Source organism: Balaenoptera physalus, assembly GCF_965194825.1.
Source record: "Balaenoptera physalus genome assembly, chromosome: 17".
Classification (NCBI taxonomy): domain Eukaryota; kingdom Metazoa; phylum Chordata; class Mammalia; order Artiodactyla; family Balaenopteridae; genus Balaenoptera; species Balaenoptera physalus.
The window spans coordinates 44,595,901-44,616,818 of NC_138895.1; the positions used below are offsets into that span (position 1 = coordinate 44,595,901).

Below are 20,918 nucleotides of genomic sequence, written 5' to 3' on the forward strand. Positions count from 1 at the left end.
ACTGTGAGCCAGGTACTGTTACTGTCACTCCCACTTTACAGATGAGGAAGCCAAGGCACAAACGTAATTTGCCCGAGTCCCATAGTAGAGTCTGGCTCCAGCCCCCCACCTCCCCCCTCGCTGTGCTGCCCCCAGTTACCATCACATCATTCCCAAATTCTCTTTTTTTCTTCTGCCTTAGTTCAGGACTCCATTCTCTCAACTAGTGCAGTAATCTCCTAACTGGTTTTCCTGACGTGTGTTGCCCCTTCAATTCTGCCTTACAGTGTATCTCCCAAGCTCTCTTTCTAAAGCACAGATCTGCCCTCGCAGCCACCGGCCTGTTATGGATCACTTTGGGTTAAAGGCCAAAGCCCCTAACTTAACACACAAAGCCTCTCGAACCCAGGAAGTCCACCTGGGTGCTGTTCTGCACATCCCTGCCTTCTCACTTATGGCCTTTGCACCTGTACCTCTCCGCCCCACCTCCACTGTCTTCCCTAGCTAACTCCCAGGGATCTGTTAATATGCAAATATGCCTTCTGCAGAAGCTGTCCTGCCCTGCACGAGGGAGGGCTCTTCTCTACACCCTTTCCTCCGCGCTCTTCTCGTTCTTGCCGCTGCCACTGCCCTTCCCAGGCTGCTGGCAGCTCCTGGGGGCAGGGGCCGCCTCCGTCGCTGGGACCCTCACGCCGGGCCTGGGGCCTGGCTGACCACAGCGCCCTTTGTGGGATGAATGGCGGGGGCAGTAGAGGTGTGCTGCCTGGGGACGGCCCTCTTAACTAGACTCCAGTAACCGCTCCCTTGAAAGAGCTTTGCAGCAGGCACCTTGGCGGGCCAGCAGGGCCGCGGGTGAGCTCTGCCCTCTAGAGGCGGAACTGTTCCCGGCCTCGGAGGCTGCAGAAGCACCACGGAGACTAGGCCGAGAGCGCTGGCTCTGCGGCTGCTACCCTTGGCCGCCATCTCAGAGGGAGGCCCTTGAGAAGGAAGGCATCGTAGGGTGTGAGAGCTAGAGGGCACCCTAAAGACGATTGGTCCAGCCCCCCCAGGGTTCATGATAGTCCACCGTGCGAAGAAAGAACAGGGATAAACGGCAGCGTTGGAAATCCAGAAGCTCCGGGTGGAGGTTGAAACAGGCAGGGGGGCGCTGGTTGGCTCAGCCTGCTCTGGGCCAGGAGCTGTTGTCGTTAACTGCAGGGCGTGGACTGTCCACAAGAGCTTACATTCTGTTGGTGTTGGGACACAGAACAGATGTGTAACAAATAACTATCAATGAGCACTATGGAAAAGGTAAAATGTTCTAACAGGAGAGAGGGGACTACTTTAGCTGTAGGGGGTAGGGAGGGATATGGGATGGACTCAAAGAGGAGGTGCTATTTTACCTAGTGCATTCATTAATTCAACAAACACTAGGGCATAATATGTAATAAGGTAAACAAAAATTCCTGTCCCTTCGGAGCTTAATTCTAGTATGGGGGGGGCGGGGCATAGAAAACAAACATGTCAGATAGTAATAAGAGCTCAGAGGAAAAATACAGGCAGCGTAAGGGAAGTGATGGGAAGTACTATATTAGATAGATGTTCAGGGACCTCTCTGGTGTGACAGCTGAGCAGAGAGCTGTGAAGTGAGAGAACAAGCCATGTGGATAAGGAGGAAGAACATTCCAAGCAGGGGAAGCTTGGCATAGTTAATGGACCACAAGGAGGTCAGGATGGCTGGAAGGGCGTGTGCAAGGGACAGAGTGGGAGAAGAGGCAGCAGGAGGAAGCGTTTTAAAATGATCAGCGTGACTGATCATTCATAAGTCTTCATAAAGGCTTTTAGCTTTCTCTTGAATCAGCATTAAGCTAAGCGGGACTCGATGCTGATGCTGATCCTACATCCACACACTGAGAAGTTTCTCCATCTCCTCCATCACTTTTCCATGCTTCGATATTATTGTCGACATCATCGGCACAGCAGACTTCACATGTTCCATGATCTTGTCCGTGTTCTTTAGAATCCTGCCGATGGTTGAACGATTCATGTTATAAGAATGAGCGACATCTACCATCTTTTCGTCTCGCTCCACTCTCTCAATTATTTTCACTTTTGTTTCCATCGTTATCACTTGGCACTTCTTAGCAGTACCAGCTACATCACCGCTGCTTTTATGCTTGCTTCCGGACATCCTGGGCTTGAAATAAAGATCCTGTACTACTGTACAGTAAAGTACACAAAAGCACAGCCACGTGTAGAGGATGCACACACGTGACAATGTACGCCAGACACATGAACTAACAACGTGGTTTGAAAGTTCGAAACTTGAAGGTTCACGTGTAGGGTACTTACTGTATTTCTCTGGTTACCTATGTTTTGTTTGCATAGTGCAGCCCAGGTAAGGCATGTACACCTTTTGCACATCTTGGATGCTGCTCTTTCCAGTCACTGCCAGTTTTGTCTAACGTGGGCAGCAGCTGTGGCACACTCAAGACCTGTGCATCTCACTCTTCAGAGTTGTTGATGTCTTTCCAGGAATGTATCTCCAGGAAAGAGCTGTTTCTTCAGCATTGTCAATTTGCTCAAGAATAAGGTTTTTACCAGATATGATTTTATCAAATTTACCCACATAATTTTCTGATGTTTTCTGATCATTAGAAGCTTTTTCCACTTGATTTTCAGATTATTTTACACAATGATGCTTCTTTAATATCTGTAGCCAATTCTAATAAATGTTCACACATACCTTCAGGTTCCATTCTTCATGGCACAGTCTAGCTATATTCTAGATATATGTTCCCTTCTTGTGGAATCCACTCAACCAAAACATGGTCAAGATCTTACATTTTTGTCCTATGCAGCGTTTTCTTGTTTTTATTAATTTTTGTTAATTATCACTGTATATCTTAAATAACTTCTGTTTCTTTAAGTCATATTTAACAATTATTCTACTCCATAATCTTCAGTAAAATGCCTCACAGACACCAGGATCAAGCTTCTGTAATAACTTCACTGTCTGTGCTGTTGTTAATGAGAGACGCTTCTTTTCTTCTGTTTATCTTCTCACTGTTACAACAGGGGTATCTTTGACTCTGTTTGACGTTTTCATGGTTACAAAGAACAAAAAAAAGCAACAAAACACCAGCACTCAGCAGATATTTTGGGAGGAATGTTATGGCACAACTGAGTCTTAGGTCAGTTCAAGCCAGGTTTTGCTGCAAAATAAGTTTTGTGCCAAACTTATGGAACAACTTTTGGTTTTAAGAGCTTTCAGACTTCAGAATTGCCAATAAGGAATATGGGCCTAATTTTTTGGAAGAAATTTTTTATGTAGTGAAAGAAATAACAGTTTCCTCATACAGTCATTAAAACATGTTTCCTGAGCACCTAGGACAGTGACTCCCAGTTTTTTTGTTTTTAACCAGAGACCCCGTTAGCCTTGGAGCTCTATATATACACCTGCCAGACACAGGTGCTGATCAGTATGGATAACCAGCTTAACCAAACTGAAATGTCATTTATAGAAACAACAAATATTTTGACTTGTATAATAATTCAGGCTATGCATAAAATTTATTAGCTTAATATATATTGTAGTTTAAATATATGTTGAAAATAGCATAGATTCGAAGTCCAAGGGTCTCAGGCTGCTAACTGCCACATATGTCCCAGGTTCTGCACACAAAAGTAAACGTACAGTTCTTAGAAGTACAAAGTGAGTAACATGGAGCCCCCCATATGAAGCTGAGCCGTAGGTGTCCATGGCTCAGGACTTACAATTTAGAATGAGCTCTGAGAAGTTTCATGGATCTTGTACTCAAGGCGAAAAAGCAAGCAGAAGTAGAAGTGGGACTTCAGAGGAATGAGTGACTAGGAGTCCGCCTAGGGAGGTTAGGGAAGAAATAGGAAGACCTAACAGAGTTAAGTGTTGCCTGTCCTTGACTTTGCACCTTGACTTAGAATGAGTGGATTTTAGTGGATGAGTGGGAGAGATTTCTAGACATTGCCCACCCTGATATCTGTGCCCTCCCTCTTTATCAGTAGTAGATCTTCTTATTTGGCTGAAAGAAAGGCTAAACTTCCCATTCTCCCTTGAAGCTAGGAGAGGCCACTGACTGAATTCTAGCCAGTGGCACATAAGCAGAAATGGTGTATACAACTTAGGGAGTGAGACATGAACGTGTGGTGAGTCTGAAGGTCATTAAGTAGCTGGGGAAGTAGCAAGATGGCATAGAAAAGAGAAGAAATAGAGCCTTGTGCAAGTTCTTAGAGGCTGATGCAATACTTTTCCCTCTGTTGTTTCTCAATAGCAGTTCAACACTGAATCAACACAGCAAATAACACAGAGACCAGCCAGATCCTTGTCCCGTGGGATCAGTGCCACCCAACAGCAAGAAACTTCCTTAATAGAGACATTGTCCACCGGTCCATCCATCTGAGGGGGAAAGGCCAGTGCCCTGCCTTTAACACCTCATCAATGACCCAGCTCCTTTTACATCCCAGCCGTCATGTCATCCTGTCAGCCACTTAAGTGTATTTAGTATTTACATTTAAAGGAATTACTACAGAGTAGGCCCAATTTTAGCTTACTTTACTTATTCAAAACAAAACAAAACAGCCACAAAAGATAGACTTAGAAGACAAACCACTGAAAAGGGTGGTATCAGTGTACAAGTTCTTATAATAAAAATACTACAATCAGGACTTCCCTGGTGGTCCAGTCATTAGGACTCTGTGCTTCCACTGCAGGGGCCATGGGTTCATCCCTGGTTGGGGAACTAAGATCCTGTGAGATGCGAAGCGCAGCCAAAAAAAAATTTTTTTAAAAAACAAACAAGAAACTACAATAACCTAAGGATTGCAGTCCTCTGGTTTCTACCTCTTCCCAAGGATCCTCATGTGACAGCTATGGAGGCACTTACTAACATCTTCAAATTAGCCTTACATCCTTGTGGTAGTTTCACATACTTACTGGAATTTCAACTACAACACAGGTGTTGCTGTGCGATACAACCAGAACCCACGTTTCCCAGTGTCTGACTAGGATATTTCCTCCCAATATAACAATTGGAAAATAGAAGTGAAAGTAAGTTCTGCCAAAATTGACAGTAAAACTTTGGGTCTGAAATGGGTTATTTTTATGTAATAACCAGGTATTTGAATTACCCGTAAGTGTATGGCAATGGCACCCCCCAAAACTGGTTGTAAAACTACAACACTACAGAGATTTTAGAAGATGTCAATAAATGTACAGAGTCTATTAAAAAAAAAAGAGGGGGGCAAAAATTTTAGTTGGAACCTAAAACTAATGTCATCTCACTTTGTCAAGTCCTGCCCTAAATGTTATGGCCTCATGCATTAATGTTTTACCAATCCAATTTTATGACATGGTATACAAGGAAGAATTCTTAAGTTTATTCACGTTGCTTTAAGAATATAAAATGTCAATTTCTCCATGTTTGCTTTTTATTTTATTTAATTTATTTATTTTATTTTTTTTGGCTGTGTTGGGTCTTTGTTGCTGTGCGCAGGCTTTCTCTAGTTGCAGCGAGCGGGGTCTACTCTTCGTTGCAGTGTGCGGGCTTCTCATTGTGGTGGCTTCTCTTTGTTGAAGCTTCTCTTTGTTGTGGAGCAGTGGCTCTAGGCGCAGGCTCTGTAGTTGTGGCTCATGGGCTCTAGAGCACAGGCTCAGTAGTTGTGGCACACAGGCTGAGTTGCTCCGCGGCATGTGGGATCTTCCCGGACCAGGGCTCGAACCTGTGTCCCCTGCACCGGCAGGCGGATTCTTAACCACTGCACCACCAGGGAAGTCTCATCACGTTTGCTTTTTAAGGGCAAAAGTATTAACAGAAGTTTTGTTATGCTTATAGGCCCCTCAGGTACTTCTGCAGAACTCTGGGGCTGCAAATTCATTCTCCAGCACGTGTTGCCAAATGCAACATATTTTTGGATCAGCAAAACTTTTTTGTAAGTTGTTCCTTGGTTCCAAGACTTTCTAACTTGCTCTGGATTTCTGGATAGATATTTGTAACTTTTTTTTTTCCCAGAAAAACTACTGCCTACTTGTAAAACTCAGGAACTTCTAAGTGCAACGTACTAACCAGTTTGACTCCCTTCCTGAGCAGTGCCATTGGCACAGTCTGGGCTCATCAGGGAGACAAAGCCAGGTGCTCTTCGTGTCTCCTGCGGCCCAGGCTTGGTTTGAAGCAGGGGACCTTGGCCAGGGCCTCCCAGGGTTTCAGAGGTAATAGTGACAGGGTGGGTCCTGGGAGGCTGGTTAAGAAAAAGCTGTCCAGGGAAGCCACCACTTCAGACTCTGTTGCTGTTACTTTAGAGGCTTCGTTTATCACAGACAAAGCCTGGTCAGCTCTTTAACTGCTAATCCATTTTTCAGCTTTACAAACTTCTCTAAGGTGAGCTTGTTAGAAATGCAGAATCTCTGGCCTCACCCTAGACCTACTGGATCAGAATCTGCATTCTTAATAAGGTCTCCCAAGTGATTCGCTTGCACATTAAAGTTTGATAGCACTGGGTGTGGGGTCTTGAGGAGAGTAGAGAGGGGAATTGTATAGAGTTGACGAGGGGCACACAACAGGACGGCCCAACAGTGGCACTTGAGCTTGTACCCCTGAGTGTCTCATGGCCCCGATCCCCACAGTTGGGTGATTTCCTCCAGTAGCTCTTAGGCAGCTCAGGTATAGAAACAAAGTCCTGCATTCGATTGACAGGAGGTTGGAGATTAGCAGAGCAGGCATGTCTGAAAGAGAAAAGATTCAGAGTTGAGCATGTGATCATGAGAATGGCCCAAATGGTGAAGAATGGCGTCAAGGCTGGATAGGAAGGAGGGTGGCCGTGAAGAAAGAGGATGACAGCCTGTATATTTCTAATAACTCGAAGCAGGTAAAGTGGAGGGGAAAGCTGCATGGCAGAGTAGTGGTCTGAGATTGCTACGTAGGAGCTGTGGAACTGTTGATAGGTCTAGAGAACACTGCCCAGTAGATCTTTATGGATGATGGAAATGTTCTATATCTGAGCTGTCTAATACAGTGTCCCCTGGCCACATGTGGCTGTGGAGCAGTTGCAATATGACTAGTGTGACTGAGGAACTGAATTTTAAATTTTGTTTGATTTTAATTAAAATAGCCACATGTGGTTAGGGGCTACCATACTAGACAGGCCAGGTCTAGATTTGCAGTATTATGGGATCCTAAATTGTAAATTCAGGCAGAAGTTTTTGTTTGAAGTATGAATTTGTATGCTAAAGAAGGATATGTTAGCATTTTATTTTATTTTATCTTTTTTTTTTTGGCCCCGTGGCGTGTGGGATCTTACTTCCCCAACCAGGGATCAAACCCACGCCCCCTGCATTGGAAGGGCAGTCTTAACTACTGGACCGCCAGGGAAGTCCCCGATACCATAGTATTTTAAACCTAAAATTAACCCAAAGACACAGAACTCAAGTCATACTACTTCTCAGTTGCATATAATCCATGATCTAATGAGCCAGATGACTGAGGCAGTACCACTAAAGGAAGAAAGGAGATCAAGAAAGAAGGATGTGACAGAAAACAGCACAGGGAGCAGTCACACTCTTTTCTGGCTGGCTCCCCCGAGACCAAGAAGGAACTTTATGGTGGGGGGGGCTGGTGCCTCCCTATGTCCAGAGCAGCAATGTGAACAAGCAGCCTTCAAGAGCCAGACCCCGTGGCTTCCTCCACTCAGCCAACTCGTGTCTGGGATTTCCTCTCCCAAGGAGAGGGTTAGGGCTCTCGACTTCCGGGGAAGGAGGAGGACTGGATTCTAGCCCATGGAATTCCTGACAGCACAGTCTGCTGACTTCCCTCTACTGACACCAGGGGTTCTCAACCTCAGCTGCCTAAAAATCACACAGGGAGCTGGAAGAACCCAGATTCCCAGGCATCCTCCAAGATTCTGATTCAGTAGGTCTGGAACAGAACCAAAAAACTGAAAAAAAATTTATTTAGTTTTATTTAAGTAGTGTTAAATACAAAAGAATGTACACGGTGAAAAGTATATCTCTCTCCAACCCTAGCTCCTAGACCCCAGTTCTCTCTAGAGGAAGTTTCATGTCTAGCCTTTGGGAGGTATTAAATAAGTATGTGCGTATATATCTTTTAAGAATTGTGAAGGGACTTTCCTGGTGGTGCAGTGTTTAAGAATCCGCCTGCCAATGCAGGGGACTCGGGTTCGAGCCCTGGTCCGGGAAGATCCCACGTGCCGCGGAGCAACTAAGCCCGTGCACCACAACTACTGAGCCTGCGCTCTAGAGCCCGTGAGCCACAACTACCGAAGCCCACGCACCTAGAGCCCCTGCTCCGCAATAAGAGAAGCCACTGCAATGAGAAGCTCGCGCACTGCAACGAAGACTAGCCCCCACTCGCCGCAACTAGAGAAAGCCCACGCGCAGCAACAAAGACCCAACACAGCCAAAAAGAAAAAAAAAAAAAGAATTGTGAGATATTCATCCATTCGTGTATAACGATGTATAACACATAACTACAGTCTTATACCTAGGAGAAGAAATAGGACAGGTGCAGGGTTTTGGGAGCCCATCTTATACTGGGCCCTGTCAAACACACCTCCTCTGCCCTGCCTGCTAACCACCATCCTAATCTGGGTAGTAATCATTCACTTGCTCTTCATATTTGTGCAGCTATGAATACTCTCCCAAATGATGTATTGTTAACTCAGCCTAACTCTTGAATTTTATATTGTTGAAATCATACTGCAAACATTCTTCTGTGATTTTCTTTTTTCACACATTTTAAGAATCATCCATACTGATGTGTTTGGCTACAGGTTGTTTACTTTCACCGTTATATAGTAGTGTATTGCACGAGTGCACCACAATTTATCCAGTCTACCACTGGTGGACATTTGGGTTGTTTCAAGCTTCTGGCTGTTGGAAAAAAAATGCCGAAATGAAAGTTCTGGTACATGAGTCCTGATGCACAGAAGCACACATTTCTGTATGGTCTACACCTGGAATGGAATTGCCAGGACACAGGGTATGCATATCAACAGTAAACCATCTACACTTGGTATTGTCAGTGTTGAATTTTTGCCAATCAAATGAATATATAATGGTATTTCACTATGCTTTTAGTTTGCATTCTCATCATAATTAATTAGCATCTTTTCAAATATTAGTTGGCCATTTGAGTTTCCTCTATTTTGAAGTGCCTGTTCAAGGCTTTTAACCATTTTTCTATTACATTCTTTTAAACTAAATTTTATACCTAGTACACTCCGAGAAGAAATTACTTTTATTTATTTATTTATTTAGGCTGCTCCGGGTCTTAGTTGCAGCATGCGGGATCTTCGCTGCAGCATGTGGGCTCTTAGTTGTGGCATACAGGATCTAGTTCCCCCACCAGGGATCGAACACAGGCCCACTGCATTGGAAGCATGGAGTCTTACCCACTGGACCACCAGGGAAGTCTTCTATTACATTTTTGAATTTTTTTTTTAATGTTTTGTCAGATTTCTTTATGTATTCTTTATGTGTTTCCTTGTTGATTATGTGTTGTGAAAATCTTCTCCCACTTTGTGGCTTTTCTCTTCACTCATTGGAACATTTCTTATTTTGAAGTAATTTCAGACTTACAGAAAAGTTGCAAAAGTAATACACTTCATCTAACTTCCCCTAATGTTAAAAACATATAATCACAGTACAATTATCATGATCAGGACATAAACGCTAATGTATTAAATAAGATTACAACTTTATTTGAATTTCACTTAATGTCTTTTTTCTACTCCAGGACCCCACATTGCATTTAGTTGTTGGGTCTACTTAATCCTCTGACAATCTGTGACAGTTCCTCATTCTTTCCTTATTTTTCATGTCCTTGACACTTGAGATGAGTACTGGTCAGGCGTTTTGAAGAATGTCTCTCAATTTGGGTTTGTCTGATGTTTTCTCATAGATCAAGATTAGGTCTTTTTGACAAGACTGCCACAGAAGTGATGTGTCCTTCTCAGTGTATCACATTAAGGGGGTACCTGATGTTAATATGTCCTATTACTGGTGATGTTAACCTTGATCACTTGGCTAAGTGTTGTCTACTGGGTATCTCCACTATCGAGTTACTATTTTTACCTTTGTACAATGATTGATAAATATAATGGGTGAGATACTTTGAGACTATGATGCCACATTTCAAATCTTCAAATCTCTGCCCACAATAATTTGCCTGTGACAGTTATTACTGTGGTGTTTGCCTAAAGATGATTTTGTATTTTGCTTACTCTATTTATGAACTGGAATTCTTCCATATAGAAGAGCTCACTCTTCTCCCCCATTTATTTATTTTTATCAATATAGAGTCATGGATACTTATTTCATTCTATGAGTAATAATTAAATATTTAAAAATTTTTGTTCAAATTATTCCAGCTTTTCACCATTAGGAGCTGCCTCAGTTGGCTCCTCCATCTTCTTTACATACCCTCATCCTTTTTCAAGGATTTATTTTCTGGCTCCCCAAGATCATCTTTAATATTCCTTGTGCAGCCCTGGAATGAATCACTTCTTCAAGGAGCTCTGATTTCTCTTATTGGAGAAAGAGTATAGGAACCAAGATCTGGGTGCTAGGTGTTAACATAGCTACTCTCAGGGGCCCTCTCAAGGAAGTGTTTGTGTGTGCGTGTGTGTGTGTACATTCTCACATATACACATCTGTATTTATTTCTATATTTATCTGTACATCTATTAAAAATTAGTTCACCCTGACACCTTCCATTCCATTTTAACACCATTAAAGCCCATTCTAGTCGTCCCCATTTCCTTAGTTGTAACGTCTTTCTCCAACAGTTTAATGCATTTTCTATGCTTCATAATAAGTTACCACAAATTTAGTGGCTAAGAACAACACCCATTTATTATTTCAGTTTCTGTAAGTCAGAAGTCTGGCACAGCATACTAGGTTCTCTGCTGCCTTCTCATCTGGAGGCTTGACTGAGGAGGGATCTGTCTCCATGCTCCCTTGGGTTGTTGGCAGATTCATTTCTTTGTGGCTGTAGAATTCCTAGCAGCTTGCTTTTTCAAACCCAGCAATGGAAAGAGAGCTTCAAGTCCATGACCTCTAGACTCTCTTTCAAAGGGCTTGCCTGATTGGTCAGTCCCATCCAGGAGGCTATTTTCATCTTAAAATCAGCTGATTAGGGACTGTAATTACAGCTGCAAAGTCCCTTCACCTTTGCCATATTCTACTGGTTAGAAGCAGCCACTGCACTGGTTCAGCCTTCACTGAAGGAAAAGGGATTACAGAAGCTGTGACTCACTAGGGGTCACTTCAGGGTATGTCTGCCTCATGGGGTGTGTTCAGTCCTAATATACACAATGACATTATACAAAATGACAGAATTATTAACTCATACCTCTGTGAACAACAGATTACTACTAGTTTATTTGTGCACAGTTCTTTTCATCTTAGCCTTATAGTACCCAGTCAAAATACTAATTTCCAGTTACTTAATTCTTTTCATCCCAATTCCCTTCAGTGTGGTTATGTTATCATTTGTAATAGGTCCAGTTGTAATTGGTTCCTATTTGGGGTTCCTCCTTCACCCACACACACCCTGGTTGATTTTCATTTTTTATTTTGGGAGGTGTTGGAAGCATTACTATGGTTCTAAAAGCCAAAGCTATACTCAGAAATATTCCTCCTTCCTCACCCCCAAGAACCTGTTCCAATTCTTCTCTTCAGTTTTTCTACCGCCCTCTGAAGATTTCGTTTCTGGTTTATTCTTCCTATGTTTTGTACAAATGAGCAGATACATGCGTGTTTTCTTACATCTTCTTCTTTCTTGCATGGAGGGTATCTTACTCTAGATACTCATTTGCACTTTGCTTTTTTACACTTAAGAGCCTCAGAAATCACTCCAAATCAGTTCACAGATCTTTTTTATTTATTTATTTATTTATTTATTTATTTATTTATTTATTTATTTATGGTCTTCGTTTCTGTGCGACGGCTTTCTCTAGTTGCGGCAAGCGGGGGCCACTCTTCATCACGGTGCGCAGGCCTCTCATTATCGCGGCCTCTCTTGTTGCGGAGCACAGGCTCCAGATGCGCAGGCTCAGTAATTGTGGCTCACGGGCCTAGTTGCTCCGCGGCATGTGGGATCTTCCCAGACCAGGGCTCGAACCCGTGTCCCCTGCATTGGCAGGCAGATTCTCAACTACTGCGCCACCAGGGAAGCCCCTTTTTTTTTTATTATTATTGATGTGCGTTGACCTCCATTGTGCAATGAACCACAGTATTTTCAACTGTTCTCCTGTGTGTAAACATTTGGTGGTTCCTAATATTTTACATTTTACAGACAGTGAATATTCTTCTGGTCAGTACAGGTTCAAACAAAGGAGCAGATAATCTTAGGCCATATGTCAAACTGTGAAACCCCGACAAACCCATCCCCCACAAGCCACCGTTGCTTCTGACTCACCTACGTTAGACTCTATGCAGTCATTGCCCTTGAGATGTGATGGCACTAATAGATTCCTGTGACATTCCAGCCACCTTGTGAGTAAGTGGACCTTTTTAAACACTCTTCTCAGAAACAACCATTCACCTGCCACTCCAGGTTAGGCGCTTTCATTTCAAGCTGCTCCATCCCAAGACAACTTTTCATGACCTTATTTTCATCTTTGGAGTAACCCCCTCTTCTTCACCCCTGCCCCCAATCTTTTCACCTCAGCTGAGAGTCTCAAGAGATGATAAAAATGTCTTGAAATAATAAGCTATAGTTCTAGAATGCTTATCTTCCCCAAGGATCCATTAATATAGGAGTTATTCTTTGTGCTTCCTATTCAAGTATTCTGAATGTTTACTGGCCTATTTAAACTACAGTGCCACAGGAATTCCCTGGCTGTCCAGTGGTTAGGACTCGGCGCTTTCACTGTCCTGGCCCAGGCTCAATCCCTAGTCGAGGAACTAAGATCCCACAAGCCGAGTGGTGTGGCAAAAACAATCAAACAAACAAAAAACCAAAAAACACTACAGTGCCACAATACGGGGTATCAGTGGACCTCAGGGATGTCCGTATTGTCCTGAAATGTTTATGTAAGATTGTGTCTGCATTTATCTGGAAGAGGAGCTATTAAGAATTCACCAAGCTTGCTTTAAAAAGGCTAAGAACCAGTGTATTAAATTCTATATTTGTTTTTTAATACAGATTGGCTGGAGGGAAAAGGTTCTGGCTGCGGGTCATCCTCAAATTCATGTTCACATAAATGATTATTCATTTTAGATGAAAAATGTTAATATGCTAATTTATGCAAGTTTAAAAAAAATATTTAAAGTGCTGTACAGCAGGAACTAACACAACATTGTAAATCAAATATACTCCAATAAAAATTAGTTTAAAAAAAGTATTTAACGTGCATATTAAATATATCTTTTGGACAAGTAAAACTAAAAAGCAAGTATTTTAAGTAAGTTGTACGTAGTTTTAAGACTAATGACCATAAAGACAAAAATAAGAGAATCTGACAAATGTGAAGTTAAAGGACATTTTATTTACTGACAGATTAAAAACCATAACTCCAGGTAGTGCAAAATACACCACTGAACCCAATTACAAAGAACTGGTGTTAATACACAATGTTTAAGCAATGCTACACTTATTTTTGGCAAAGTGCTGTATTGTTTAGTCTGTGTATAAAACTGACCATCTATGAACTAATCAGTATAAAAACCTTCTATGAAAACAGAAAAAAATATTTAGACAGTGGCTCAAGAAAACAAGCTGCCATTTGTGCATAGATTGATGTACAGTATATAACCTAATCAAATGTCCCTTTTGAGTTTTCAAGTTGTCGAACAAAAATTGTGTCCAGAAACACATCAAGAAGGCACATAGTACAACCTATAATACTCTTCAGTCTCTAGAACTGATGCCCTGCCCTTGAAAAGCAAATGTGTTCACAATTTTACTTGAGAAACAAACAAACAAAAACAAAAAACCAAAGCCACTTAAAAAACACACACACAATTACTGATTAAGGTTCCAAACCTCTGGAGGAAAACACAACCAAAAAGCAAGCAAAACCACTCATACACAGCAAGCCTGGAAACACACACATCCAACCTCCCCAAGTACTGGTTTGGTTTTTAGAAGCCCTCCTAGAAAACAAATACTAAAACTTCAGGCAAATACTGAGCAAAATTGGGCATTTAACAATGATACAATTTAAAAAAATGTTGTAAGGAAAATTCTCAATGGTACACAAAAGAATATCCACTTAAGCTGCCTTCCTTGGAATAGTAACTTCTCCTCCCAGGTAAAGGATACTGTTGCAAAGAGGAAAAGATATCCTTATCTGTATGCTTTGCAGGACCCCTTTCTCCACCCCAAACCACTGTAATTGGTGTCACATTTCAAGTGAAATTGGTACATGGCAAGGCTGACACCACTATATGTTTTCTAAATAAAGCATTTTATATAAAAATTTAAGCATTAAGTAGATAAGGATGCCATTTATAGTAATCAACAGGGCTGATGGCAGTGAACCTATCCATGATAGTAGCCCAGCGTTTTAAAGAATTTAACCAGTAGGTATGGGACTTATAAAATAAAAAGATAATTTTAAGGTAACATTACAAACATATGCTAGTATCTCCAGTACAAGGAGCAGTCTCTTAACTGATTCTAAAAACAAAAACTAATACTTGGAAACTCTTAAACCTTCTCCACTAAGCTATTTAAGTTTAAATGTCTATCTTCTAGGTGGAGTCCTTCATTTTTTTTGTTTGTTTGTTTCCAACTCAAAGAAAATGAGAATAAGAAAGATACCCTTCTTTGCTCTCTTTTCTTAAAGAGTATATAAGACAATATATTTCCTTGAGGAGGAAGAGAAATAGCAAAGACACTCAGATTCAAGGAAGACATAGAGATTACAAACCAGTGTACTACACAGATTTGAGAAGTAAAAACATTAGGCAATGCTGAATGGCCCTCTCAAGTTTTAAGTAAACTGTCATCTCACTAGAATCAAAGTACTGATACAACATGGAAGGTATGTAAACAGGAACAGTTTGCATGGGAACTGAAAACATGCACAGGAAATGAATGTTAAAAAAGCTCCCTGGAACAGTAAGTAAAAAATCCAATCACTTTGCACCTTCTGCAAAAAATTCCCCACCCACCCAAACATATATTATAAATTGCCACAGAAGATAAATAATGGGTGGTTAATCTTCAACTTACGGTGCAGTACATAATCAAACTAAGTGAAGAAGAAAAAGTAATAAACATGGGATATACATTATAAAATGTTTTATTAACAAAAAAACACAAACTTTGAGAAACATGGTGCATTATAAAAACTAAGAAACTCATTCATGAAACACTGCTGTGTGCACCACATATTCCAGACTTTTTCCAAGTAACATTCTATATTATCAGTTTAGAAACAGAGTGCTAAATTCAAAGGGGTCTTATTTCTCACTGCTTGAATTTTTAAGGAATATGCACTAAAGCACATTGTAAACCACTAATATTTACAATAGCAAAAATAATAAACTTATAATAAGCTGCATGTCAGCCACGTTTCAAAGAATACTTAACAGATCAACATCACTCTCTGTTATTATTGGTCTTATGTCTCGCACATAGTAGATCCCTAACAAACATCTAATGACCAAGAACTTCAACTGCATCATATAACCACTTTCTTTAATGCTTACATGTGCCAATTTTAGACAGAAACCTTAGATACTGATACAGAAATGACAGTATGATATCACGGATGGTGTGTGGTAACCCTTACACTGAAAAAACATCGCAAAGACTGAAATCATTTGTTTTCCAGGTACAAAGCATAAAAAACTTGGCCCAAATAAGGCAAACAAAAAGTCAATAACTGATAGAGATGTAAATGTATTTAAGGTATTTGGAAATCTGAAAAAATAATAGTAAAAAAAGACCATTGCAGTTTTATATACAAATCTGTTCATGCTGCCAAACAAATTCTCATGGCTGAACTTCTTTAACTCGTGAGGTACTAACAACTTGCATTTAATATATGAAAAAAGAGACCCCCATGTATTCAGAGGCTTACATCTATGCTCAAGTTAGCAACATACGGCCCTTTAACAGTCATGGTAGAAAACATACACACCTTCATGAAAACTCTACCTTATCTCCCAACTCTGGTAAACACAAATAGTAACAAAATAACTTCTAGCTCAGTGTGACAAAAGTTTACAGACTTGGCCTCTTATTAGAAAACAAATAAATAAAGGGGTAGCTGAAATGGAAGGGGACTAAGGAGAGAAGGGGGATCTAGACTCTTGTTCTAAAGAGACATTCCTGGCCCTTCGGCACAGCCAGTGGACGAACAATGTACCACCACCATCTAACTAAGCTATTTGAACCTCTTCTGACTCCACATACCCCAGACTAGTCAGAAAAGAGCCCAGCTCTTCGCTTAAAAAAAGTCTCCCATGGTTCCCTGCATCCAACTGCTACAGGGTTACTGAAGTATATACTAATACTTCATATAACTATATGCTGCTTTCTCCCTTGACAACACTGTATAGCCATGTACTTATTTAATTAGGGTTGCAGAGGAGATGGAAAAATAAGCTATTTGATTATGAAGGTGATAGTACAGCTCTGTCTATGCAGAATGTGCTTTGGATTGTAAATACGTTTAACTTAATTTCAGAGGAAGCTGGTCAGAGTGCAGATGGCTCAGCAAAACCCATTACAGCTGCTAAAAAGTAAAGTGAGTGGCTAGAGGTAAGGAAATCGATTTCCTCTGCGCTGAGTTAACTGGCCTCTGTGTGAACAGAGCCCTGCCCCGGCCTCATCAGCATCGCCTCTGAGGAGCAGCTGTGGCAGAGGAGTTGCCACAGCCCCACCCCCATCACCAGACTCGGCAGAGAGCCCCCTGGAATTTCACGCAAGGATCAGTTCTCGGCAGCCCCACTTCAAATCAGTATACAGTCCTCCCAACAACTGTGAGGGCGGTACGTACCACTGCTCCCCCACTGGTGGAGGAAACAGAGGCCAAAGTGGTTAAAGATTTTGCCCGAAGCCCGAGTTAAAACAAAAATACGAAAACTCAAGGAAGCCAACCTGTCACCCTTCATTTAGATGCTATGAAGAGATGTCACCAGGGATCCCCTTCACCCTTGCTTGCCACTTGGCAGGACAGTCTCCGTGGCAGAGGATCTATCACTGCATCAGAAATATAAAGCCTCTCTCTTCCCTTGGGCACATATAAATAGGAAGTCACCCAAGTGCCAGGACAAGTACTTCTGCATTTACAGCTGATGCGAGGTGGCGAGTAGGCAGAGCTGGCAGGAAAGAATCCAAACAACTTCAACAGTAGACCAGTGGGTTAATTATGGACACACATTTTCCCACATATAATTTCACAGGTCGAATTTAATCCCTCTGCATGTGAGACGAGTGCTGTTGTCCCACGATGCCTGTAATGTCTGTACCATGTCACACAGTCACGTCGGAGTTACTGAATGTACTGTTCACGAACACTTAATGTACCTGAATTCCGAAATGAACTGTATGGCTAATCTGGGAAATAAAAAACCCACACACACAGAAATATATCAAGTTTTCTTCCAAAAGAAAGTTCAGCCATAATTCCATTATATCTGTGGCAACCACATCACTTGTTAATGCTCATGTTAGTGTGTAAAAATGTATTCGCCATATACAGAAAAGAGTATCAAGTACTGGTCAATAAAGTGTATGGCTGACCCTGAGAATAAATTTCTGCTTACTCAAAAGATTGATTAATACCAAATAAAATGAAATTGAAAGATGCCTATTCTCGTACTTGGGAAGAAATGTCTTTAAATTGCTAACTTGTGTACACCTTAATAGATTTAAAGACATTCCCAAACACTAAACACTGTAATTGTATTGATATGTTTCCAAAAATATTCTGAAAAAATTTACAACAAAGTAAATGTTAAGAGCAAGGCATTACGTGATACACAGCATGTAAATCTGGTCTTCAAGATAGTGTCTAAACATACCGATAAAACTGTGTGATTGGTCATCAGTTGTCTGTAAAGAGACAGCATATTCATCGTCCATACACACACATGCACACACATATGCACAAACCAAGAGAAACCAACCAAACACACTTGAAATTCTTAGTAATTGTACTGACGTGGGCAGGGCTGATGGACAGCCCAGCCATTGTGCTTGATTTGCCGAGAGTGGCAATCCCTGGTAAGATTTTGGCGACGAAGGCTATTTCTGTTCAGAGACTGTCTTTCACTGTGTTCTTTTATCCACTGGGAAGGGCGAAAGCTCTTGGGTTGCTCCAGAAAAGCTGTATGAGCAGCGAGAGCTGCAACATAGCAATGAATGTGCTGCCCCATTTCATTCTGAGCTTCCACTCTGAAACAGAAAAAAATGGGGATGTATTAAGTAACAGAGTATGTTATTAATGAGACTGAAAAAGCTACCTGGCAATTCAGTTTGCGACACTAACTTGATTATGGTTGAATGAGAGCTTAGTGTCTCATGGCTGACAGACAAGTTTATATTTTGTGACCACACTGACTGATAATGGTAGAAGGGAGAAGCCAACTTTCAATTGAAATATGCCATAGAATCCACAGGTGGTTAATTAAGTGGGCTGTATTTTTTTTTAAATGCTTTACACTTTGAGTGAATTTCAGTTATACACCAAACCCATTTATATAAGCTTCCTAGGAGGGGAACTAACATGTGTTTTAATTCTCACTATAACCTTAAAAGGAAACTATTTTAATTCCCAGATTTTACTGATCAGAAAACTCAGGCTCAGAGAGGTTAAGGTCACAATTATTAACTGACTCAACCAAGATTCTAACATAGGTCACACTCCGAAGACCATGGTTATGAGGCAGGGTTGATACTGATGCACTGCGCCAATAGCACCTTCACGGATGTTTTCTGTCTATAAGTAAAATGTTCTAGGAAACAAGCTTTAAATCTGTATTTACTAGAAACATGCATAAGGAAATTCTACTCATTTAAAATTCTCAGTAAGAAGCTACCTGCTTATTACAGAAAACAATTCTAAGTTTTAAATTTATATCACAACAGGGCACATTTTGTAATGGCATTTGCATAGCAATGTTATAAAAACCCTTAGGGAGAACACAGTCTTAAAATATGGCTACAAACCATATAATTATTATATGTTTTCTATATTAAAAGCTAATCAATAGATCTAAACTATATTAACACATAATGAAGAACTTCAAGATTTTTAAGGGTTATTTTACACGGAAAGGCAGTTATATATTCTGCCTATAACCACCAGAGGAAAACACAATGATCTTTTTTAATATATTGTTTTTATTAAATGGCAGAATTAAAGCAGGTCACATTAAGAAACTAATAGAGAGCAGTTAAAATAAAGACAGTGGTTTTTAAAAGGTGGGTGCCTTGAGTCCTTCGCCTCCCTGCTCAGACTGATACACATATCACACAGTCTCAAAGGGAATATACTTACTCTGTGCCAGTGAGTCTTAAAAGCAGCTTTTCCTGGCCCTACAAATGTTAAATGGTGAACTATTAAATCACTAGTAAGGTTTAAAATGCTATTTAATTTTACTATTAGTATGTGGTCAACTTTTCTTTATTATAACTGGTTTACTATGGGTCATTAAAGGCACATGTATTACTTAATTCAAGATTATGATAGCACATAAACCTTCACAAACAATATTTATAAAGGCTAAAATGCAATAAAGTACATACTCTGAAGCCCACCTTTAATTATGAAGCACCTTACTTTTATGTGCTTTACGGTAATCTCTTCAAGGATAGACAGGATGGAAACAATCTAACTTTTAAAAGATATATGATTTATTTCTTGCTCAGAAAATACAAATATTTACTACAGAGCCATCCTCCTAATTTTGGTGACATCTTATTTCTATCTTGATTTAGTGAGCCTTTCTTATAAGAATTTCAAATCCAAATATAAAGATGTTAAAAAAATTTAATTATTATAAAACTATAATAATTTGCAGTACTTTCTTATGTTCAAAAAGAATTCATATAAAATTGTGTTCACTTGATCCTTTATGTTTAACTACCCTATGTGTTATATCAAAACATATAACAAGATACAGTAACAAACAAGATATAAAAAAATGAACATTCTCACTGCATCAAAACTGCAAACACATAACCAAATGCAGTGCAAGGTCCTGAACTGGATGCTGGTTTGGACAAACTAGATGAAATATTCTGGACTCTAGCGAGCAAATCTGAGAATGGTTTGTGTAGTTGATGAAGGAAAATTTTACTGGAAAAAAGGTAGAGATCATTGCCTAAGGAAGCAGATTGTAAAATAGTACATACAGCTTGATACCATTTAGGTTAAAATGGTGTGTGTACCTGTGCATGGGCACATTCAGAAAAAACAATCTGGAAGGATATGACCTAGAGTCTTAACAGTATTCATCCCTTGGTAGTGAGAACGTCATTTTAAAATTTTTTTGCATTTTCTAATTTTCTGTAGTGCATATGTACTGCTTCTATAATAAGTTGTCTACAAAGCTGCTCAATACATATACGTATACACACACAATTAAAAAAAATACTGAAACGTAAATATACAAATGTTACTAATTTAAAGGGGCTATTAATCACGCTAAATTCTCAAGTGTAATTCCTCAGAGATGAGATCAAAATCAGGGTGGAAGGAATTTCTAAGAACTGAAGAAATTAATTTGCATCAACTGTAAAGCAATTAAATCAATACCACCTCCAAAAAATTATATTTTAAACTTTTGTTGGAATGCCTGAAACATTAACCTCTTGATAAATTTATAGTGTGGAATAAAGTGCCAGTTAAAGTAACATTTCCCATCAAAGATCTTAGCCAGTATAAAGCCTGGGTAACTATATAAGCAAATTGTTTTTCAATTTGGTACAAGTGTATGTTTATCC

The 20,918-nt window shown here is 40.4% G+C and overlaps 1 long non-coding RNA gene across 1 annotated transcript in view; it reads left to right on the forward strand.

Moving 5' to 3' along the window:
• Positions 1-20,918, forward strand: part of LOC309646459 — a 34,304-nt gene that overhangs the window by 4,087 nt on the left and 9,299 nt on the right. The window lies entirely within an intron of this gene.